Source organism: Sorex araneus, chromosome X (genome assembly GCF_027595985.1).
Source record: "Sorex araneus isolate mSorAra2 chromosome X, mSorAra2.pri, whole genome shotgun sequence".
In the NCBI taxonomy this organism is placed as follows: Eukaryota; Metazoa; Chordata; class Mammalia; order Eulipotyphla; family Soricidae; genus Sorex; species Sorex araneus.
In genome coordinates, this window is record NC_073313.1 from 4,343,434 (window position 1) to 4,364,410 (window position 20,977).

A 20,977-nucleotide genomic window follows, 5' to 3' on the forward strand; every position below is an offset into this window, starting at 1 on the left:
TTTGCTCTCCTTGCCTGCAATTCCTCCTGTTCTGATGTCGTTCTGTTCCATTTTCAATTCCACCCTCCACAGTTTCCTTCACGTCTTTTCTTCTGATTATCTTTCATCTTGGAACCCATTGCCCTCTTCTTTTCTTCTTCCACCACCACCTCCTCCTCCAACTCCTCCATTTGGCACCATACCTCTAATTTCAGCTCTTGTTCTCTTGTTGCCTCCTTCCTTTTCACCACTCTGCCTTCACTGTCTTCTGCTCTTCATTCTTCTACTTACCTCTCATCCATGCACTCATCCTCCCCTTCTTCTCTTTGTCCCTCGACCACCTCCTTACAGCCTGTATTCTTCTTCATTCTTCTCCTCCATCTCTGCATTTGATCTCCTTACCAGCAATTCCTCCTGTTCTGATGTTGTCCTTGTTCCATTTTCAACTCTAACCTCCAGTTTTCTTCCCTTTAGTTGTTCTCATTACCTCTTGTCTTCGAACTCATTGTCCCCTTCTTTTCTTCTCCCTCCACCACCTCCTCCACTGCCTGTTTTCTCACTCCTTCTCTTCAAACTCTTTTTGGTTCCAAAACTCAAATACTCCTCCTCTTCCAAAATTTTCTTGTTGTCTTTTACACCACTACGCCTCCAAAATAGTTTTTTATTCCACTCCACAAAGAACTGCTCTTCAGTTTGTCTACTTACCTCTCATTTTCAAATGCAACTTCCACTTTTCTCTAATTTCCACCATGATCTCATGCACCTCCGGTTTTCTTTCTCTGGATCCTCCTTCCATCTTGTGTTTCACTGCATCCTAATCTGTGTTTTACATGACCGATCTTTTTCACTCTCCTGCCTCCTATGTTTTATCTTTTTTCCTTCTACTTACCTCTCCACAATGTCATCATTTTCGAGTCTTTGTCCCTATATTTCCGCGTCCATCACCAGTTTGCTACTTCAAATGTGCTTCTCCACCTTCTCCAATTCAAACACTTGAGGTTCCTCTAATTCTGTCTCCTGTTCAACATCTGCATCATCTTTTTCAACACCAGTTCTCCCTCTCCCTACAATTCCCTGTTCCTGCCCCTCACAAATTTCATTCACAAATTCAAATTCCCACTCACCTATCCACCTCATCTTCTGATGTCTTCATCTTCTTTATTTCTCCTCTTGTCATCCTACTATTCTTCCCGCCACCACCTTCTCCTGTTTTAACCTCCTCCTCCACCAACTCCTCCATTTGGCATCGTACCTCCGAATCCAGCTTCTGATCTTGTTGCCTCCTTCGTCTTCACCACTACCCCCACTGTCTCCTGTTCTTCATTCTTCTACTTACCTCTCGACCATGAACTCATCTTCCTCTTCTTTTCTTCGCCCTCCACCACCTCCTCCACCGCCTGTTTTCTCACTCCTTCTCCTCAAACTCTTTTCTGTTCCATACCTCAAAATACTCCTCCTCTTCCAACATTGTCTTGCTGTCTTTTACACCACTACTCCTCGACAGTAGTTCTCTTTTACTCCACACCACCAAGAACTGCTCTTCATTTCTACTTACCTCTCATTTTCAAATACATCCTCCACTTCTCTCTTCTTTCCTCCACCACCTCATCCATCTCCGGTTTTCTTCTTCTGGGTTCTCATGTTCCGCCTTTGGTCTTCATAGCTTCCTGTCCTTTCCTTACATGACAGACTATTTTCATGGCCTCGCCTCCTCTGTGTCCTTTTTTTCACTTCTAGTTACTTCTCCAACAAATCAGCATATGCTTGTCTTCTTCTGTCCATCACCACATCCATCGCCAGTTGTTTCCTCAAGTGTGATCCTCCACCTTCTCCCAATTCAAACGCTTTTGTGTTTCCTCCATTCCAGTCTCCTTTTCAATATTTGCATCATCTTTTTAATTTCCAGTTCTCCTTCTGTATACACTTCCCTGTGCCTCGCCCTCAATAATTACATAAACAAATTCAAATTCCCATTCCCCCATCCACCTCTTCTCTGATGTCCCTTTCATCTCTTTCTGACCGTTTTCTCCACTCGTGGTACTGCCTTCTTTACTTCTGCCCATGTCCCTCTCCTCCACTACCTGTTTTCTTCTTCCCTCTTACTCCTCTATCTCCCCTTTTTTCCTCTGTACCTCCATTCCTCTTTTTCTGATGTCATCCATGATCCATTTTCGACTCAGCATCAGCAGTGTCCTTCATTAAGTTCTTATTTCATATAGTCCTCAAAATCCTCTTCTTCTTCCTACCACCACCTCCTCATCCTCTTGTTTTCTCTCTCCGAGTTCATCAACCCATCCCTTAGGCATCAAAACTCCAATTCCACCATCTGTTCTCTTCTTGCCTCCTTTTGTTTTCACCACTCTCCCTCCACTGTATGCTGCTCCTCATCCTTCTACTTACCTCTCATACATGCACTCATCCTCCTTTCTTGTCTTTGTCCCTCCACCACCTCCTTACAGCCTGTATTCTTCTTCCTGCCTCCTCCTCCATCTCCGTCTTTGTTGACCTTACCTGCAATTCCTCCTGTTCTGATGTGGTCCTTGTTCCATTTTTGACTCCAGCCTCCAGTTTCCTTCCCTTCAGTTCTTCTCATTACCTCTCTTCTTGGAACTCATTGCCCTCTTCTTTCTTCTTCCCAACACCACCTCCTCCTCTGCCTGATTTCTCCTTCCAAAACTTCCGTTTGGCATCATACAACCAATTCCAGCTTCTGTTCTCTTGTTGTCTCCTGCGTTTTCACCACTCTGCCTCTGTGTCTGATGCTCTTCAGTCTTCTAATTACCTCTTCTCACTGAAATCATCCTCCCATTTTCTTTGTCCATCCACCACCTCCTTACAGCCTGTATTCTTCTTCCTTCCTCCTCTTACATCTCCGCCTTCGTTCTCCTTACCAGCAATTCCTCCTGTTCTGATGTCTTCCTGCTCCATTTTCAACTACAGTCTCCATGGTTTACTTCCCTTCAGTTCTTCTCACTACCTCTCGTCCATGAACTCATCCACCTCTTCTTTTCTTCTCCCTCCACCACCTCCTCCACCGCCTGTTTTCTCACTCCTCTTCCTCAAATTCCTTTCGGTTCCATAACTCAAAATACTCCTCCTGTCCCAACATTGTCTTGTTGTCTTTTAAACCACTATGCCTCAATAGTAGTTCTCTTTTACTCCACTGCACCAAGAAGTGCTCTTCAGTTCTTCTACTTACCTCTCATTTTCAAATGTCTCCTACTCTTCTATCTTCTTTCCACCACCATCTAATGCACCTCCAGTTTTCTTTCTCTGGGTCCTCCTTCTTCCATCTTGTGTTTCAGTACTTTCTCATCCTTTTCTTGCATGATGGTTTTTTTCATTGTCACACCTCTTATATTTTGTCTTTATTCCTCTGTCTTACCTCTCTTAAAAATCACCATCTTCTTGTCATTTCCCAACATCATACATCCATCACCAGTTAGCTACTTCAACTGTGCTCCTCGACCTTCTCCAATTCAAAAACTTTTGTGTTTCCTCCAATTCTATCTCTTCAATTGCGCATCATCTTTTTTCAACAACAGGTCTCCCCGTCCCTACAATTCCCTGTCCCACCCCTCACAAAATCATTCACAAATACAAATTCCCATTCACCCATCCACCTCTTCTTCTGATGTCCCCATCATCTTCTTCTGATGTTTTCTTCGTTCTACTCTTCTTCCCGCCACCACCTCCTCCTCCACCTGTTTTCTTCCTCGTCTTCTCAAACTCCGCCTTTTGATTCCGTACCACGTAATCCCGCTCTGCTAATGTTGTCTTGTTCTTGTTTACACCACTTCACTTCCATTGTCTCCTGATATCCAGTCTTCTACATAACTCTTGTTCTCAAACGCATCCTCCACTTTTCTGCTTTCCTTCACCACCTCCATCAGCTCTGGTTTTCTTTCTCCAGTTTCTCCTCCTCCATCTTCTGTGTCTCCGTACCTCCTCGTCCTACTCTTATTTGATGGATTTTCAGTGCCTCCCCCCTTCAGTGTCGTCTTCTTTTCTTCTACTTACCTCTCCATGAAATTATTCTTTTCATGTCTTCTTCCCTCCATCTCCCGGTCCTTCAACTGTTTGCTTCTGCTACTGTGCTCATCCACCTTCTCTGATTCAAACACTTTTGTGTTTCCTCCATTTCCGTCTCCTCTTCATATTCCTGATCATCTTTTTCTCCTCCAGTGTCTCCCTCACCCCTCACTTCCCTGTCCCTCCCCCTCACAAATTCCATTAACCAATTCAAACTCAAAATCACCATCCATATCTTCTTCTGATGTCCCCCTCATCTTCCTCTATTTGCCCTTTCGTCGTCCAACTCTTCTTTTCTTCACACCACCATCTCCTCCTCTGCTTGTTTTTTTCACTCTTTATCCAACTCCTACTTTCAGATATGTATCTCTAATCCTACTCCTTTCGGATGTCATCTAGTTCTCTTTAACAACACACCACCTCATTAGAATACACGATTTTTCTAATTACCGCTCATTCTCAAAGGCCTCAATCACTTCTCCCTTCATTCCTCCACCACCTACTCCACTACTGGTTTTCTTCCTCTTGACCCTTCTCCTTCATGTTCTTCTGGGTCCACTTTGCCCCATTGGTGGTCCTGGGTTTACAAACACAAGAAAGCAGGTCTGGTCACGTTGGGCTGTCGGGGGTGCAGCAGGAGTCCCCCCTGAACCCCCTTACCCCAGACCAGACCTGACGCTTGTTTCCTGCTCTAGAAATGAGCAGATTCCACCCAGACAGATATACCCCGGCGGGTGTTGGATCAGTGTATGACTGAAACCCGATCGTGAATAGCTTTGTTACTGCATCTCACTGGGATTCAATTTTTTAAAAAAGACACTGAGGCCACTGGCACTGATGTCCCTAGGCAGAGGGACAGGGGTGAGCCAAGGTGTGTCTCTGACAGGAAGTGGCTCAGCCACAAACCCCCCAAACCCCCACTGCCCGTGTGCAAATAGCTACTAGCAGGGAAGCAGGGACCAGAGCCATGGCCATGGCCTGCGCCCGCCCCGCACCCTGGCACAGCAGCACCCGAGGCCCACAGCACACACACCCTGCCCCCTGTGGGCACACTCGAGTCACTGTGTGCGTCGACCACCTCCTATCAGCTGCACCCCTGCCACCCTCTGCCCCATTGGTGGTCCTGGGTTTACAGTCCACAAGAAAGCAGGTGGGCAGCGGCCTCCTTGGAGAGTGGGCCTTGCTCTGGCCTCTGTGTCCCCCATGTCTGTCTGCACACTGGCTCCAGGGGCCTATGGGGCAACCTCGGTTTCTGTAGAGGAGTGAGTGTGGCTCCTGCAGGGCCGGCTGAGGGGTAGGGGGGCTAGCACAAACAGGCAGTGTCCACTGTGGAGAGCGATAGGTTTGGAGAAATACTTTGGTGAGAGGGACATGCAGGATCTCCGTGGTCATGTAGCGGGATCACAGACAGCGGCAAAATTAATTCACACACACACAGTGGCACACACGTGGACAGCTGCAGGATGCAGAGCAGGCGGGTTCACATACACACCTGTTGGGTTGCTGGAGCCCTCGGGCTGCCAATGAGACCCTCAGCCACACTAGGCACATCTCATTCCGATCCCTCCGGTCTCACGCACGGAATCGCTGGGAGTATCCACGGCTCCGAGTGTCCATCTCCCAGCGTCTAACTCCCGGCAGCCACATGCCAGAGGATCCACATCTCGCTCTGAGTACCGATTTTTCTGAGTGCCCACATCTCAGTATAAACATCTCATGCCGAGTATCCACAGAATACTTCTCAGAATCTCAGAGGTGGTCTCCGTGCTGCCGTCACTCATTGTCCCGACATGACAGTGAAGACTCTGAATGTGACACAGCACTGATTCAGGGGAGAAGTTTTTGAAAGCTGGCCCATCACGGAATCTTTTCTTTTTTAAAAAAGTGAATCCCAGTGAGATAGTTACAAAGCTACTCACGATCGGGTTTCAGTCATACACTGATCCAACACCCGCCTTCACAGTTCACATTCCCACCCCCAATGTCCCCACTTTCCCTCCCACTACCCCCTCTCCCGCCCCCTCCTGTATCTAAAGCAGGAACTTTCTCTCTTTCCTCCATCCCTCTCCCTCCATCTCTCCCTCTATGTCTCTCTCTCTGTCTCTCTTTCCCTCCCTCTCCCTCCTACTTTGAGCACTATAGTTTGCAATCCAGGTACTGAGAGGTCACCCTATTCGTCCCTTCACTCCTTCTGCACTCAGTTCTTATCCAGATCAATCATTTCTGACTCTCCTTGCCACAGTGCTCCGTTCTCTCCCCCAGCACACGAGGCAGGCATCTGACCAGCCAAACTGCACATTGAGGGGAAGATTCTGAAGGGTGAAGCTCAGCTTATCCCCACTATACAGACATCTGGATGCAAGGCTCCAGAGAGCAGGCCTGCTTCTCCTCCGTCCATGAAGGAGGAGTCTATATCTGTGTGTGTGTGTATATATATCTCTGTGTGTCTGTTTATGTCTGATCATATGTTTGTGCATGTCTGTACACATATGTTTCTGTGTATCTGTCACTGTGTTTTGTGAATCTGTATCTGTATACATGTCTGTGTATATGCCTGTGTATTTGCATGCACGTATCTGTGTGTCTGTGTATATATTTGTCTCTGAATATATCTCTGTGTGTGTCTCTAGTGACAGTGTGTGTACACATGAGTGTATCTGTGTATATCACTCTGTGTTTGAAACTGTCTCTTGTTTGTATGTACATGTGTGCATCTGTGTGTCTGTATATTTCTGTGTGTCTCTGCACATGTATGTCTGTGTATATTTCTGTATATGTGTCTGTGTATGGGTGTATCTGTGTATGTCTCTGTGTGTGTCTGTGTTTATGTTTCTCTGTGTGTCTCTTTTGTTTTCTTTTTGTTTGTTTTTTTCTTTTTGGGTCACACCTGGCAATGCACAGGGGTTAATCCTGGCTCTGCACTCAGGAATTACTCCTGGTGGTGCTCAGGGGACCATGTGGGATGCTGTGAATCGAACCTGGGTCGGCCGTGTGGAAGGCAAATACCCTACCCGCCGTGCTATCACTCCAGACCTTCTGTGTGTCTCTTTGGTTTGCACGTGCATCTGTGTATGTCTGTGTGTTTCTGTGTGCATTTGTCTGTGTATATGTCTGTTTCTACATCTATTTGTGTGTCTATACCTCTGTATGTGTGAGTGTGTCTCTTTTGTGTGCATGCGCATTTGTTGTGTGTATATCAGCATCATTGTGTGCATGCACGTATCTGTGAGTCTATGCATATATCTGTCTGTGTCTCTGTACGCATATGTGACTGGGTATATGTCTGTGTGGGTGTCTCTATGTCTGTGTATACGTGTCTCAATGTGTGTGGGTCTGTATGGCTATGTGTGTATATGTGTGCAAGTCTATATGTACATCATGTGTGTGTCTGTGTCTACGTATATATCAGTATGTTTATGTGTCTGTGTTCTTCTGTGTGTCTGTGTATGTGTTCATGTGTCTTTGTGTCTCTGTGTGTCCGTCTGAGCACATGTTTGTGTCTGTATATGTCTGTGTGTCTGATTCTCTCTGTATGCTAAATCCTGTGTGTGCATATATGTGTGTATATGCCTGTGTAGCTGTGTGTACACGTGTCGATGCATATGTCTGTGCATGTCTTAGGGTGACGGTGGGTGTGTATCTCGGTATATGTCTGTGTGCGCACATATATTTGTCTGTGTCTGTTTCTCTGTGCTTGTGTGTGCACATGGGTGTATGTGTCTTTGTATGCATGTTAGCGTTTCTGTGTATATGCCTGTGTCTATATGTCTAAGTGTGTCAGTGTGACTACGTCTGGGTCTCTCTCTCTCTCTATATATATATATATCTGTTTCTCTGTGTCTCTGTATACATCTCTGTGTATATGTGCATGTATCTGAGTTTGTGTAAACATTCATGTTCTGTCTGTGCACATGTGGGTATTAATCTGTATGTATCTGTGTTTGTGTATATGTTTGTGTCTGTGTCTATCTGTGTGTATCTGTGTGGATATGTGTGTGTGTGTTGTGTATATGTCAGTATGTCTCTGTGTGTCTGTGTGTGTATGTCTGGATGAGCATGTGTCTGTGCACTGTGTCTGTTTCTATGTATGTCTGTATTGTCTCTGCACATGTGTTGTATGTGAATATGTCTGTTTTTGTGTCTATGTCTGTGTGACATGTTGATGTGTCTGTGTACATGTGTATGAGTCTGTGTATGTACATCTGTGCACTATTGTGCTATATGTATGTGTGTGTATCTTTGATTATATGTGTGTACAAGTGTGTGTTAGGTTGTATCTGTGTTTCTGTACGTATAACTGTGTGGAAAAATGTATACATGTGTCTGTATGACTATGTATATAACTGCATCAGTGTGTCTGTGTGCATGTCTGTGTCTCTATCCGTGAACATGTGTTCCTGTGTAAATGCATTTGTGTGCCTGTATATATGTCTTTGTTGTCTGTGTGCATGCATGTGTGTGTATCTCTTAGTCTGTGTATATGTGCATGTTTGTCTCTTTGTGTCAGTGTGTGTGCATGTGTGTGTGTCTGTGTATATATCTCTGTCTGATACTGTGTGTTGTGTGAGTGTATATGTACACCTGTGTATATGTCTCTGGGTGTGTGTATAGATCTGTGTGTACATGTGTGTGTCTCTGTATGCATTTGTGTGTCCTCATGTGGGTGTGTCTGTGTGCTCATTGTGTTTCTGTTATATGTCTGTTTCACGATGTGTTCGCATGTGTTGTGTCTGTGTATATGTATGTCTCTGTGTGTTTCTGTCTATAGATCTCAGTGTGTGTCTGTATGTCTGTATATGGTTCTGTGTCAGTTTGTGTCTCTGTGTGTCTGTGTTTAATATGTCTGTCTGTGTGTGTGCATGTGTATGTATATGTTTCTGTTTGTCTGTATGATTGTGTCCATGTGTCTATGTATATATCTGTATGTCTGTGTCTGTTGTTTGCAAGTCAGTCTTTTTAAATGTCTTTACTGCGATTGTGTGTGCATGGTGTCTGTGTGGCTATATGTATATATATATACACACACATATATATATATCTGTGTATGTGTGTTCATGTGTCTCTGTCTATGTATATAGCTGTTGGTTCCTGTGTGTGTGTCAGTTTTGACTGTATATGTCAATGTTATCTGTGTGTGTGTGTTTGTGTATATGAATGCATATGTCTAGGTTTGCAGGTGTCTGTGTATATATATGCCTGTGTGTCTCTGTGTGAGTTCATGTGTGTATACCTGTTGGATTTATATGTGTCTGAGGATGTATTTTTGGGTGTGTCTGTGTATATCTGTCTGTGAGTGTTTCTGCCTGTGAATGTTGTGTGTGCATGTGCTTGTGCCTGTGTATATGTGTGTATCTCTGTATGCACTATATATGTGTCTCTGTGTGACATCTGTGTGTATGTCTGTGTATCTATGAGTCACTGTGTGTAGATGTCTATGTCTGCATGTCTGTCTACATGTGTGTTTGTATCTGTATGCATCTGAGTCTCTGTATATGTGTGTGTGATTTGTATGCATGTGTCTATTGTCTTTAAACATATCTGTGTGCCTGTGTGTTCAAATGTGTCTGAGTGAATCTGTGTATGTCTGTGCATCAGTATGTCAGTGTGTGTCAAGTGTGTGTGTATATGTCTGTCTGTGTGTGACAGTGAATGTGTTTCTGTAGGTAAATGTATGAGTATCTGTATATGTCTGCATATGAATGTTGTACCTCTGTGTATACTCCTGTGTCTTTGTGTTCAGGTGCTTATGTGTCTTTGTGCACATGTGTATAGTGTCTTCATGTATATATGTGTCTCTCTATAAATGTCTCTGTGTGTCTGTGTGTACATGTGGGTGTGAGACTTATCTTTGTCTCTCTTGTGTATGTATTTTAATGTGTCTGTGGTTGCATGCGTGTATGTGCATATCTCTATGTGTGTCTGTATATGTGTCTGCATGTGTCTTTGTAATTGCATCTCTGTATATATCTGTGTCTCTTTACATTTGTCTGTCTAAATCTGTTTTTTTCTGTGTGTTTGTGTGTGAGCTCACATGTGTATCTGCATAAAAAGTGTCTGTGTTTGTATGGTTGTATATATGCATGTGTGTTTCTGTATGTCTTTGCTTGTGTCTATATCTATGTATACATGTGTCTGTGTATATCTGTATGCATGTGTGTATCTGCATGTGTTTGTGTAAGCCTGTGTGTCTGTTTCTGTCTATATACATATCAGTATGCTTGTGTGATTGTGCCTCTATGTATACATCTCTCTCTGTTATGTGTGTCTGTTTAAATCTGTTCTTTTTTCTATGTGTTTGTGTATATGTTTGTCTGTGTATATATCTGTGTCTTTGCTATATGTATGTTTATGTTTATCTATGTATATATCTGTGTATGCATCTATGTGTCTGTGGATGTCTATGAATATGTCTGTGTGTTTGTATAATGGTGTGTACGCAAGTATGTGTCTGTGTATATGTCTGCATACCTGTGTCTCTGTGTGTCTGTGTGTTGATGTATTTGGGTCTATGAATTTATCTGTGTGTCCTTGTGTCTGAGTATTGTCTTTGTATGTGCATATGTGTGTTTCTAAGTGTGTTTGTGTGTGTACAGAGATGTGTACATCTATATATGACTGTGTATGTGGGCTTTGTGTATATTCTATATATGTGTATATATATCTGTGCGTGTGTATCTGTCTGTGCATGTGTCTGTGTGTGTACACGTGTCTTTCTGGATGTCTGTGTATATATGTCTCTCTGCGTACATTTATTTGTATAGTGCATTTGTATTTGCATAAGTGCTTGCATAAGATACACACATATGTCTGTGTGCATGTCTATATGTATGTTTTATGTCTGTATGCATTTGTCTCTGTATGTGTCTGTATCTTTTTGTGCACATCTGTATATGTCTATGTACATGTGTATTCATGTCTTTGTGTGCACAGCTGTGTCTGTATATGTGTCTGTACATGTGCTTGTCTCTGTCGTCTATGTGTCTGCATGTGGGTCTGTGTCTGTGTGAATCTGTGTGTGTATATGTCTGTGTCTGTACATATGTCTTTCTCTGTATACTTATATGTACACAACTCAGTGTGCATTGAGATGTGACTGTGTATGTCTGTATCTCTGTGGAAGTGTCTTGGTGTATATGTTGGTGAGTGCATTTGTGTGCATCTTGTATAGGTGTGTGTCTATGTCTGTGTATATGTCTGTATGTGCATGTCTGTGTATGCGCATGTGTTCTGTGTATGTCTGTTTGTATGTCTGTGTATCTCTCTATGTCTGCGACTATGTCAGTGTGTGCATGTGTTGTTTTCTGTGAATATGTCTGTGTCTGCATGTGTTTACATGTCAGATTTTGTGTCTCTGTGTGTCTATGTCTGTATCTACTTATGTTTGCATGTGGTTGTCTCAGTCTATGTCTCTGTGTGTGTGCCTGTCTATGTCTGCGTGTCTGAGTACCTTTCTTTGTGTTCATATATCTTTGCACATGTCATTATGTCTGTGTGAACGTATATGCATGTATGTGTTTGCCTTTGTGCATGTGTATGACTGTGCGTTATCTGTATCTATGTATATGTGTGTGCATGTTTTTGTGTGTCTATATTTGTGTGTCTCTGCATATGTCTGTGTGTTTCTGTGGGTGGGCATGTGTGTGTTTGTACGTATGTCTATGTGTATATATGTCTGTTGCCTGTGTGTAAATGTGTGTCTGTATATCTGTGTGTCTATATGTTGCACATATGTATTTGTTTTTGTCTGAGCATATATCTGTTTATGCATGTGTTTGTCTCTGCAAGTTTGTGTATGTGTGTGTGTCTGTGAGAGTCTGTTTATATATCTGTTAGTGCATTTATGTGTACCTCTGTAATTGTCTGTGCATATGTGCATTTCGGTGGGTATCTTCGTCTATGTCTGTGTGAGTTTGTTTTCATATGTCTGTGTGTGCATGTGTCTGTGCCTATATATATATCTGTGTGATTGTGTGTCTGAGTCTGTGTGTACCTGTGTCTATGTCTGTGATTGTACGTCTCTGCCTGTATGTCTGTATATGTTTTTGTATGTGCATGTGGATATGTCTCTGTGTATATATCTGTCTCTGTGTGTGTCGATCTATAAGTCTCTATTTCTGTTTGTGTCTGTATCTCTGAGTCTGTATATATGTCTGTGTCTTTATGTGCATGTGTCTGTGTTCATGTGTGTGTCTATATATATTTGCATGTGTCTGTGTGTATCTGTGTACATCTGTGTCTGGAAATCTGTGGGAGCATGTGCACATGATTGTATGTTGTGCGTGTATATGTCCTATATGCATGTCTGTTGTGTCTTCTGAACATACTCCGTGTGTTCATGTGGTGTGTGTCTGTGTACAGATCTGAGTGTGTCTGTATGTCCATATGTATCTGTCTATATGTCTGCATATATCTCTGTGTATGCATGTGTGTCTGTGTGTCCATGTGGGTTTCTGTGCATAAGTCTGTGTCTGTATGTGTGTGTTTGGTAGATGCCTGTGTATGTGCCTGAGTCTCTATCTATATCTGTGTGCATATGTGTCTGTGTATAAGTGTGCCTCTGTATGTCTGTGGGGGTGAATGTTTGTGTATCTGTGAATGTGTCCATGTGTCCGTGTATGTGCATTTGTGTCAATTTATATTTGTGTGGATATATATATCTGTGTGTACATCTGTTGTTTATGTATGTCTGTGCACATCTGTGTAACTGTGTGTAGCTGAGTATATGTCTGTGTGTATCTGTGTATGCTTATGTACGTCTGTAAATGTGTCTGTGTGTATTCATGTGTTTGTTGGTGTATGTTGATGTTTCCGTATATATGTCTCTGTGTCTGTGCGCATATGCATCTGTGTATGTCTCTGTGTGCACATTTGTCTGTGCATGTGTGTTTGTGTATATTTCTCTGTGTGTCAGTACATCTGTGAAAGCATGTAGGTCTGACGTGTGTGTATTTTGTGTAGCTCTCTGTGTGCATGCAGTTGCATGACTGAGTACAGGTCTGAGTGTGCCTGTGTGTCTGCATTCATGCTATGTGTATCTGTGTTCTATGTGTGTGCAATATCTGCGTCTGTGTTTATGTACGTGACACTGTGTGACTTTCTCTGTGTATGCATTCTGTATCTGTGTTTATGTTTGTGTGTGTATGTATCTTTGTGTCTATCTATCTTTCTGGGTGTTTCTCTGTGTATGTCTGTGAGCCTGTATATAGGTCTATATGTGTCTCTGATTGTTTTTGCATGTCTCTGAATGTATCTGTGTGTCTCTGTGTGGCTATGTATGTCTATTTCCATACATCTGTGTGTGTGCATCTGAGTGTCTCTGTACATGTCTGTGTGTTTCTCTGTATGTGTTTCAATATGTAAGCACTTATCTGTGTTTGTCTTTGTATGTGCATGTATATGTGTATATGTATACATGTGTGTGTCTGCTTATGAATGTGTGCATATTGTGTTTATGTATATTGTACGTAGGTGTGTGTCTATGTGTGTGCTTTAGTATGTCTCTGTATCTGTGTGTGCATGTGTGTCTCTGTATATTGTAGTGTATGTGTATATACCTATGTGTGTGCATGTCTATGTGTCTGTGTATGTCTGTGTGTGCATGTGTCTCTGTATGTCGTGAGTGCATGTGTCTGTGTACATGTCTGTGTCTGTGCATGTCAGTGTCACGTGTGCAAGTATGTATCTGTATATGTTGTATACCTGTGTGCATTGTGTCTATGTGTGTTAGTGTCTGTATATATGTCTGCATGCACATGTATGGCTCTGTGTAAATGTCTGTGTGCCTGGGTATATGAATATGAGTGCATGTGTTTTTGTGTGTCTATGCTGTGTACATGTCTCTATGTGCATCTGTGTTTCTATGCATAAATATGTAACTATGTCTCTGTGTATATATCTTTGTGTCTGTGTGTGCATGTGTGCATCTGTGTATGTGACTATTTGTGTCTCTCTGTGTTGCATTGGGTATATCTGTGTATATGTCTGTGTGTGTCTCACTCTGTCTCTGTGTGTATATGTCTGTGTGTTCATGTATGTCAATGTATATATCTGCATCCGTGTGTCGGTATTTCTATGTCTTTGTATATGTTTTTGTGTCTGTGAGGTTGTAGATGTGGGTCTGTGTATATATCTATGTGTCTCTGTGTTTATGTCTGTATGTGTCTCTATGGTTGAGTGTCTGTACATATGTGTTCCTGTGTATATGTGTGTTATGTGTGCATGTTTATGTAATTGTGTATGTAAATGTCTGTGTGACAATGTGTATGTGTCCCTGTGTGTACATGTGTCTCTATATATGTCTGATGTCAGTCTGTGGAAGTGGGTGTGTATGTCGTTTTCTGTGTGCAGGTATGTGTGTCTCTATGTGTGTGTTCTTGTGTGCCTGTGTCTGTGTGTACACATGGGTGTGTGCCAGTGTATGTTTTCTTGTGTCTGTGTACGTTGTCCATATATACACACACGTCTGTTTATTTGTGTGTCTGTGTGTGCATATGTCTGTATCTGTGCATGTATAGTTTTAGTTCGTGGATACATATGTGCATGTATTGTGCATATGTTTTTGTATATGTCTATGTGTCTGTGTTTATATCTGTGTATATGGCTGTGTGACTGTGTTTCTCTGTACATGTCTGCTGTCTCTGTGCATGCCTTTAATTGTACAGGTCTGTGTCTCTGGTGCACATGTGTTTGGTATATGTCTGTGTACGTCTGTCTATATGAATTTTCTGCATGTGTGCATGTGTTTCTGTGTGTATGTCTGTGTCTGAGTGTACGTGTGTATGCTCTTCTCTGTGTGTAAACATGGTCTCTGAGTATATGTATATATCTGGAGTGTGTCCATTTGTATGTGTAGGATAACATGGGATTTGTCCTTTTTGCCTTGCCTTAGGGAACATAGATTATCTTAAAGCAATGTCTTTTCTGTATGGACACAGGAAGACAATATTGTGCTTGTAACTTGGGAGTTGATTGACTCCAATATTTACTCCTGGGCATCTGCTTTCTTAACTCAAGTTGCCCTCAGTTCCTAGCACCCCAAAAGCAGGATCCCAATGAGGGACAGGACGGATGCAGGGCAAGCAGTGAGTTATGTGCTATCCTGGCATCGAAATGGGCCAGGCCAAAGTGCCACAATACTCAACTATAAGTTGAGGGCATGATCATGGATAATGCTGTCATGATCCAAAAGTAACAATGAGATTTGGATCCTGCTGGGGTTAGGAAGACTAACCTGGCCTGAGGACTGTAGTCTGGATTATATAGTGAATGTCCTCAGGAAAAACCAAACTTTATATCTCTTACTGTGCTCATACAGAATAACATTGTTAGAAATATTAGAAGTAGATTTACTATAACTATTTAAGTAGATTACTAGCTCACACCCTGATACACCCCTTGTTTGAAATCACACCCTTGAGTGGATCTCCTTAGATGAGATTTCCTTAGATGAGATTTTGTTAATTTCCTCAAGAAATGGTCTTACCCTTCTTTGTTGATTTGTTGATGTTAAACCCACCTTTGTGTCACCACCCTATGTAATTTCCTATATAAACTAAGACTGTGGGGCACGGAGAGGAGATAGAAGAGACGGGGGGAGAAAGAAGACAAGGGGGACAGAGACAGAAGACAGAGGAAGAAGACAGAGGAAGAAGACACAGAAGCAGAGGCAGAGAGACAGATGCAGAGAGACAGGCGCAGAGAGACAGGCGCAGGAGACAGACGAAGAGAGTACAGTGGCACACACATAAGCAGAGCACAAGGTGAAAGAAGTGAGAGCGAGCAGAACAGAAAGGGGAATATTAGAAGATCCAGAGAGAGATCGAGAACGGGGAGGAAGCAACGAGAGAGACGGGAGTGTATAGAGAGGAGATTAGAATAAACTGTGATTGAGACCAACCAGCTTGGCTCCGTTTCTGCCTTCGCCTGCCTCATCATTGCCATCAACCTCCCCGGGGTGGGGAAGCGGTGTGAGACTACCGAACGCGGGCAGCGGGAGAGATAGAGCCCCGCTTGGGCCCTCTCTCTTCTTTCTTGTGTTTTTACACATGTATGTCTCTGTGTCTGCATGTCTGCTTTGCACATGGGTGTATGTCTGTGTATGTCTATCGGTTTATATGTGTGTATTTATGCTTGTGTGTCTCTGGGTGTATACATTATGTCTGTGTTCATTGTGTATATTTGTGTACATATCTGCAAGTGCATGTGTCTGTGTGTTCCTGCATCTCTGAGTATTGCGTTTGTCTATATATACCTCCCTGTCTCTGTATTATGTCCATTGTGTTTTCGTCTGTCCCTGTGTGTCTCATGTGTGTTAAGTGTGTGTGCATGTGTGAGAGTCTGTATATTAAGTCCACTCTGTGATTGTGTGCATGTGGGTGTATGTCTGTTTATATATTTGTGTGAGTTTATGGGTTTATAGGTGGTTATATGTTCATCTGTGCATATCTGTCTAGGTATATATCTGTGTCTCTGTGTATATGTCTGTGTGTCTTTCTGGCTCTCTGTGTGTCTCTGTGTTAGTGTAGCACGTGTGTGTATATCTGTATGCGTCTTTATGTGCAAACCTGTGTGTCTGTGTATAAGCCGTAGCTGTGCTGTGCCTGTGTGTGTGCATGGGGAAAGTTCTTGTATATGTTAGTATGTGTCTGTATGACTGTGGGTCCCCGTGGGTGTGTCTATTTATGTCTCTATGAATATTTGTCTGTGTATATTGTATACATTTCTGGGTGTGTGTGAGTGTATCTGTGTATATGTCTGTCTGTGCATATCTGTGTAGCTATGTATATGTCTGTGTATTCAAGTGTATATGTATATATCTGTGTGTGTCTCTGTGGGTCAGTCTGTGTGCTTTACTTCTGTCTCTGTGTGTCTGTGTATATGTCTGTGTCTGTGTCACTGTGGCTATATAGATCTGTGTTTCTGTGTGTCCATGTCCATGTCTTTGTGTGCATATGTGAGTCTTTTCATATGTCTGTGTTGTGACTTTGTGTATCTATAAGTGTGTCTGTGTATGTCTGTGTGAGTCTCTGAATGTGTTTGTATATACGTGTCTGTGTATATGTTTCTCTGAGTTTGTGTATATTACTGTGTCTGTACACACATGTCGGTGTACATGTCTGTGTTTTCCTGATTCTGTGTGTATATGTTTGTTATGTGCGTGCATGTGTGTGATTTTGTATACGTCTGTCCCTGTGTGAGTCTCTATGTGTGTCTGTGTGCGCATGTGTGTATCTGTGTTTGCATTTTTGGTGTGTCTATGTATATATCTGTGTTGTTAAGTCTGTGTGTGCAAATGTGTATATATCTCTATACATATGAGTGTGCATTGTATGTCTGCCTATATGTGGTTTGCCTTTACATGTATGTTTATGTGTGTCCATATATATTTCTGTTTTTCTCTGTGTGTGCATTTGCCTATGTCTCTGTGTGAATATGTGTCTATGAGTCTGTGCATGTTTCTGTATCTGTGTGTGTCTGTGTATATATGTCTCCATGTGTCCGTGTGTGCCTTTTTGTGTCTATACATATTACCTGTGTCTGTGTGTCTGTGTCTGCATATATGTCTGTTTTTGTCAATGTGCATGTGTGTTCATTTATATATCTGTTGTATTAGTGTATGTCTCTATGTGTCTATACATCTGTGTCAGTATGTGCATGATTTTGTCTGTGTGTATGTTTGTGTGTGCGCATTTGGATGTGTGTCTGTGTACATGTCTGTGTCTCTCTGCATGTGAATTCGTGTCTGGGTCTATTTCTGTGTTTGTATCGATCTGTGTTAGGGTGTGTCTATGTGTTTATATTTGTGTGTGCTCATGTGTTTTTATGTGTTTTTCTCTGTATGTCTGTGTGTGTACATGTCTATGCTTGTGTATATGGCTCTCTCTATATATCTGTATATATGTCTGTGTGTCTGTATGTGCTCATTTTTGTGAATATGTATAAGTCATTATGAATGTTGCGTATGGGTATCTGTGTATATGTCTCTGTGAGTCTGTGTATATCTGTGTGTATCCATGTGTGCATGCATGTGTCTGTCTATACTTACATCCGTGTGTTTTAATGTGTCTCTGTGTGCGCATATTTGTTTCTGGGTATATGTCTCTTTGTGTCTCCATGTGTCTAATGTGTCTCTACATATGTCTTTGTGTGTCTGTGTATATTTGGGGGTGTCTGTGTATATGTCTGCCTCTCTCTGTGTGCAAGTTTGTGTGTGTTTTGGTATGTTTGTATATCTGTGTGTACATATGTATGTCACTGTGTATATATTTGTGTATTTGTGTGTGTCTGTTTCTCTGTGTATAAATGTTCATTGTCTTGAGTACACTTATCTGTATATGTGTGCCATATGGTGGTCTGCATATATGGCTATGTGCCTATGTCTGTGTGTCTCTCTGTTCCTTTTGTGTATGTATGTTTGTGTATATGTTTAAGTGTATATCTATGTCTGCATATGTCTGTATGTGTCTGTATATCTATGAGTCTCTGTGTATGTTTGGGTGTATATCTCTGTGTGTATATGCCTGTTTGTCTCTGTGTGTACCTTCTTATATGTCTGGATCTTTTTCTATTTCTGCCTGTATGTGTATATCTGTGCATATAATTGTGTTTCTTTCTGCATCTGTTAGTGCGCATATGTGTCTGTGTGATGTGTGTGCTTGTCTGTGTATGACTATGTGTCTATATACATATGGTTCTGTGTGTCTTTGTATATGACTGTGTCTCTATGTGTGTCCACGTGTCTATGTGTGCATGTGTGTGTGCATGTAGATATGATTGTGTATTTCGTTCGGTAGGTAACTACTGTTTTCATGTGTATTTCTGAGTGTCTTTGTGTGCATCTATTGTCTGTCTGTGGTTGTCTGTGTGTATATGTCTGCATACATGTACATATTTGTACGTGTATTTGGGTGGTTGTTTCTGTGTATCTGTGACCGTGTTGCATATATATCTACATATGTGTATATATGTATATCAGTGTGTGTATATCATTGTGTATGTCTGTGCATGGCCGTGTCTATTTATGTGTCTGTATCTGTGTTTATGTCTGTGTGTAAGTGTGTCTGTGTGTGATCCTATGTCTGTATGTTTGTGTGCAGATTTATCTGTGTATAGGCATGTATCTCTGTGTGTGCATTGTGCGTGTCTTCTATATGTGATTGTCTATATGTCTATGTGTGCCCCTGTGTGTGCATTCATGTATGTGTCTGTGTGTAAATGTCTTTGTCTTGTGTATGTGTCTGTGTGGGCTCATAGTTCTATGGACACATCTGTTTGTCTCTGTGTGCCTATGTATATGTGTATATGCCTGTCTTGTTCTGGCTTTGTCTGAATATGTGATTTTGTGTGTACATTTGTGTGCCTGTGTATATGTCTGTGTCTCTGAGTTTGCATTAGGTGCATGTCTGTGTATATGTCTCTATATGTCTGTGTGTGTCTTTGTCTATATATGCCTGTGTCTCTATGTATATGTCTGTGAGTCAATATGTCCTTGAGTGTCTCTGTATGTGCATGTTTGCACATATGTTGTGTCTATGTATATATATATATATCTGTGCATGTATATGTGCATGAATATGTTTGTGTCTCTATATGCATGCATGTGTTTGTGAGTCTATGTCTGTGTGGCTGTGTGCATACACATGTGTATGTGTCTATGTATATATGTGTGCCTGCATGTGTTTCTGTGTACATATCTGTGTGCATATGTATTTCTATTGTGCACATGTCTGTTTGCTTAATCCTCTCAGAATTTCTGTATGTCCATAGGTCTGTGTGTGCATTATGTATGTCAGTATGTGTGCATGAGTGCTTCTCTACATATATGCATGTGTCTCCGTATGTGTTTCAGGGTGTATATACTTGTCTATGTATCTTATGTCTGTTTGTGTATGTATATTCTGTGTCTCTGTATGTATGTATCTGTGTGTAATTGTGTGTGTCTGTATATATTCCTGTCTGTGTATCTCTATGTGTGCCCGTGTTTATGTCTCTGTTTTTGTGTCTGCATTTGTCTATCGGTGTGATCTGTGAATATGAATGTGTGTGTTTCTATTTCAGAGTATATGTCTTTATGCGTCTATGTTGCACATGTGTCTGTATGCACGTGTGATTATGTCGGTCTACTTATGTCTGTTTATCTGTATATGTATGTGTGTATATGTCGATATCTATGTGTCTGCATATATATTTGTGTATATATCTGTGTTTCTATGTGCATACTTTTGTGTTCTAGGCATCCCATTGCTCATCGATTTACTCAAGAGGGCATCAGTAACGTCTCCATTGTGAGACTTGTTGCTACTGTGTTTGGCATATCAAATATACCACGGGGAGCTTGGCAGGCTCTGCCATGCAGGTGAGAGGTGAGATATTCTCGGTAGCTTGCCAGGTTCTCTGAGGGGGTGGAAGAATCAAACCTGGGTCAGTCACGTGTAAGGCGAACGACCTAATGTTATGCTATCGTGCACACCTGTATTTGTGTTTATATGTCTCTGTGTCTCTACACATGTATCGCTGTACATGATGTGTATGTATGTTCATGTCTGTGTCTGTGTATATGGTGTCTCTGTGTATTCATTGTCTTTTGTCTGTGCACATTGGTATGTGTAGGTGTGTACATTTCTGTTTGTCTCTATGTATGTCAGTGTGTCTCTGAGTATATATGTGTATCTGTGCATGTGTGTGTGAATATGTCTGTTTGTATATATGTACATGTGTGTTTGATTGTGTTTGTATGTCTATGAATATATATGTATGTCTCTCTTTGGCTGTGTATGATTCTCTGTGTGCATTTGTATGAGTCTGTGTGTGCATATCAGTATGTCTCTGTATGTGTTTGTGTGTCTTTGTATAAGTTCCATCTGTGCATACTTGTTGGCATGTGTCTGTGTATTTGTGTCTATGTATATGTCTCTGTTTTGTATGTGCTTGTGTGTATATCTGTGTCTGTGCATATCTGTTTTTTTAT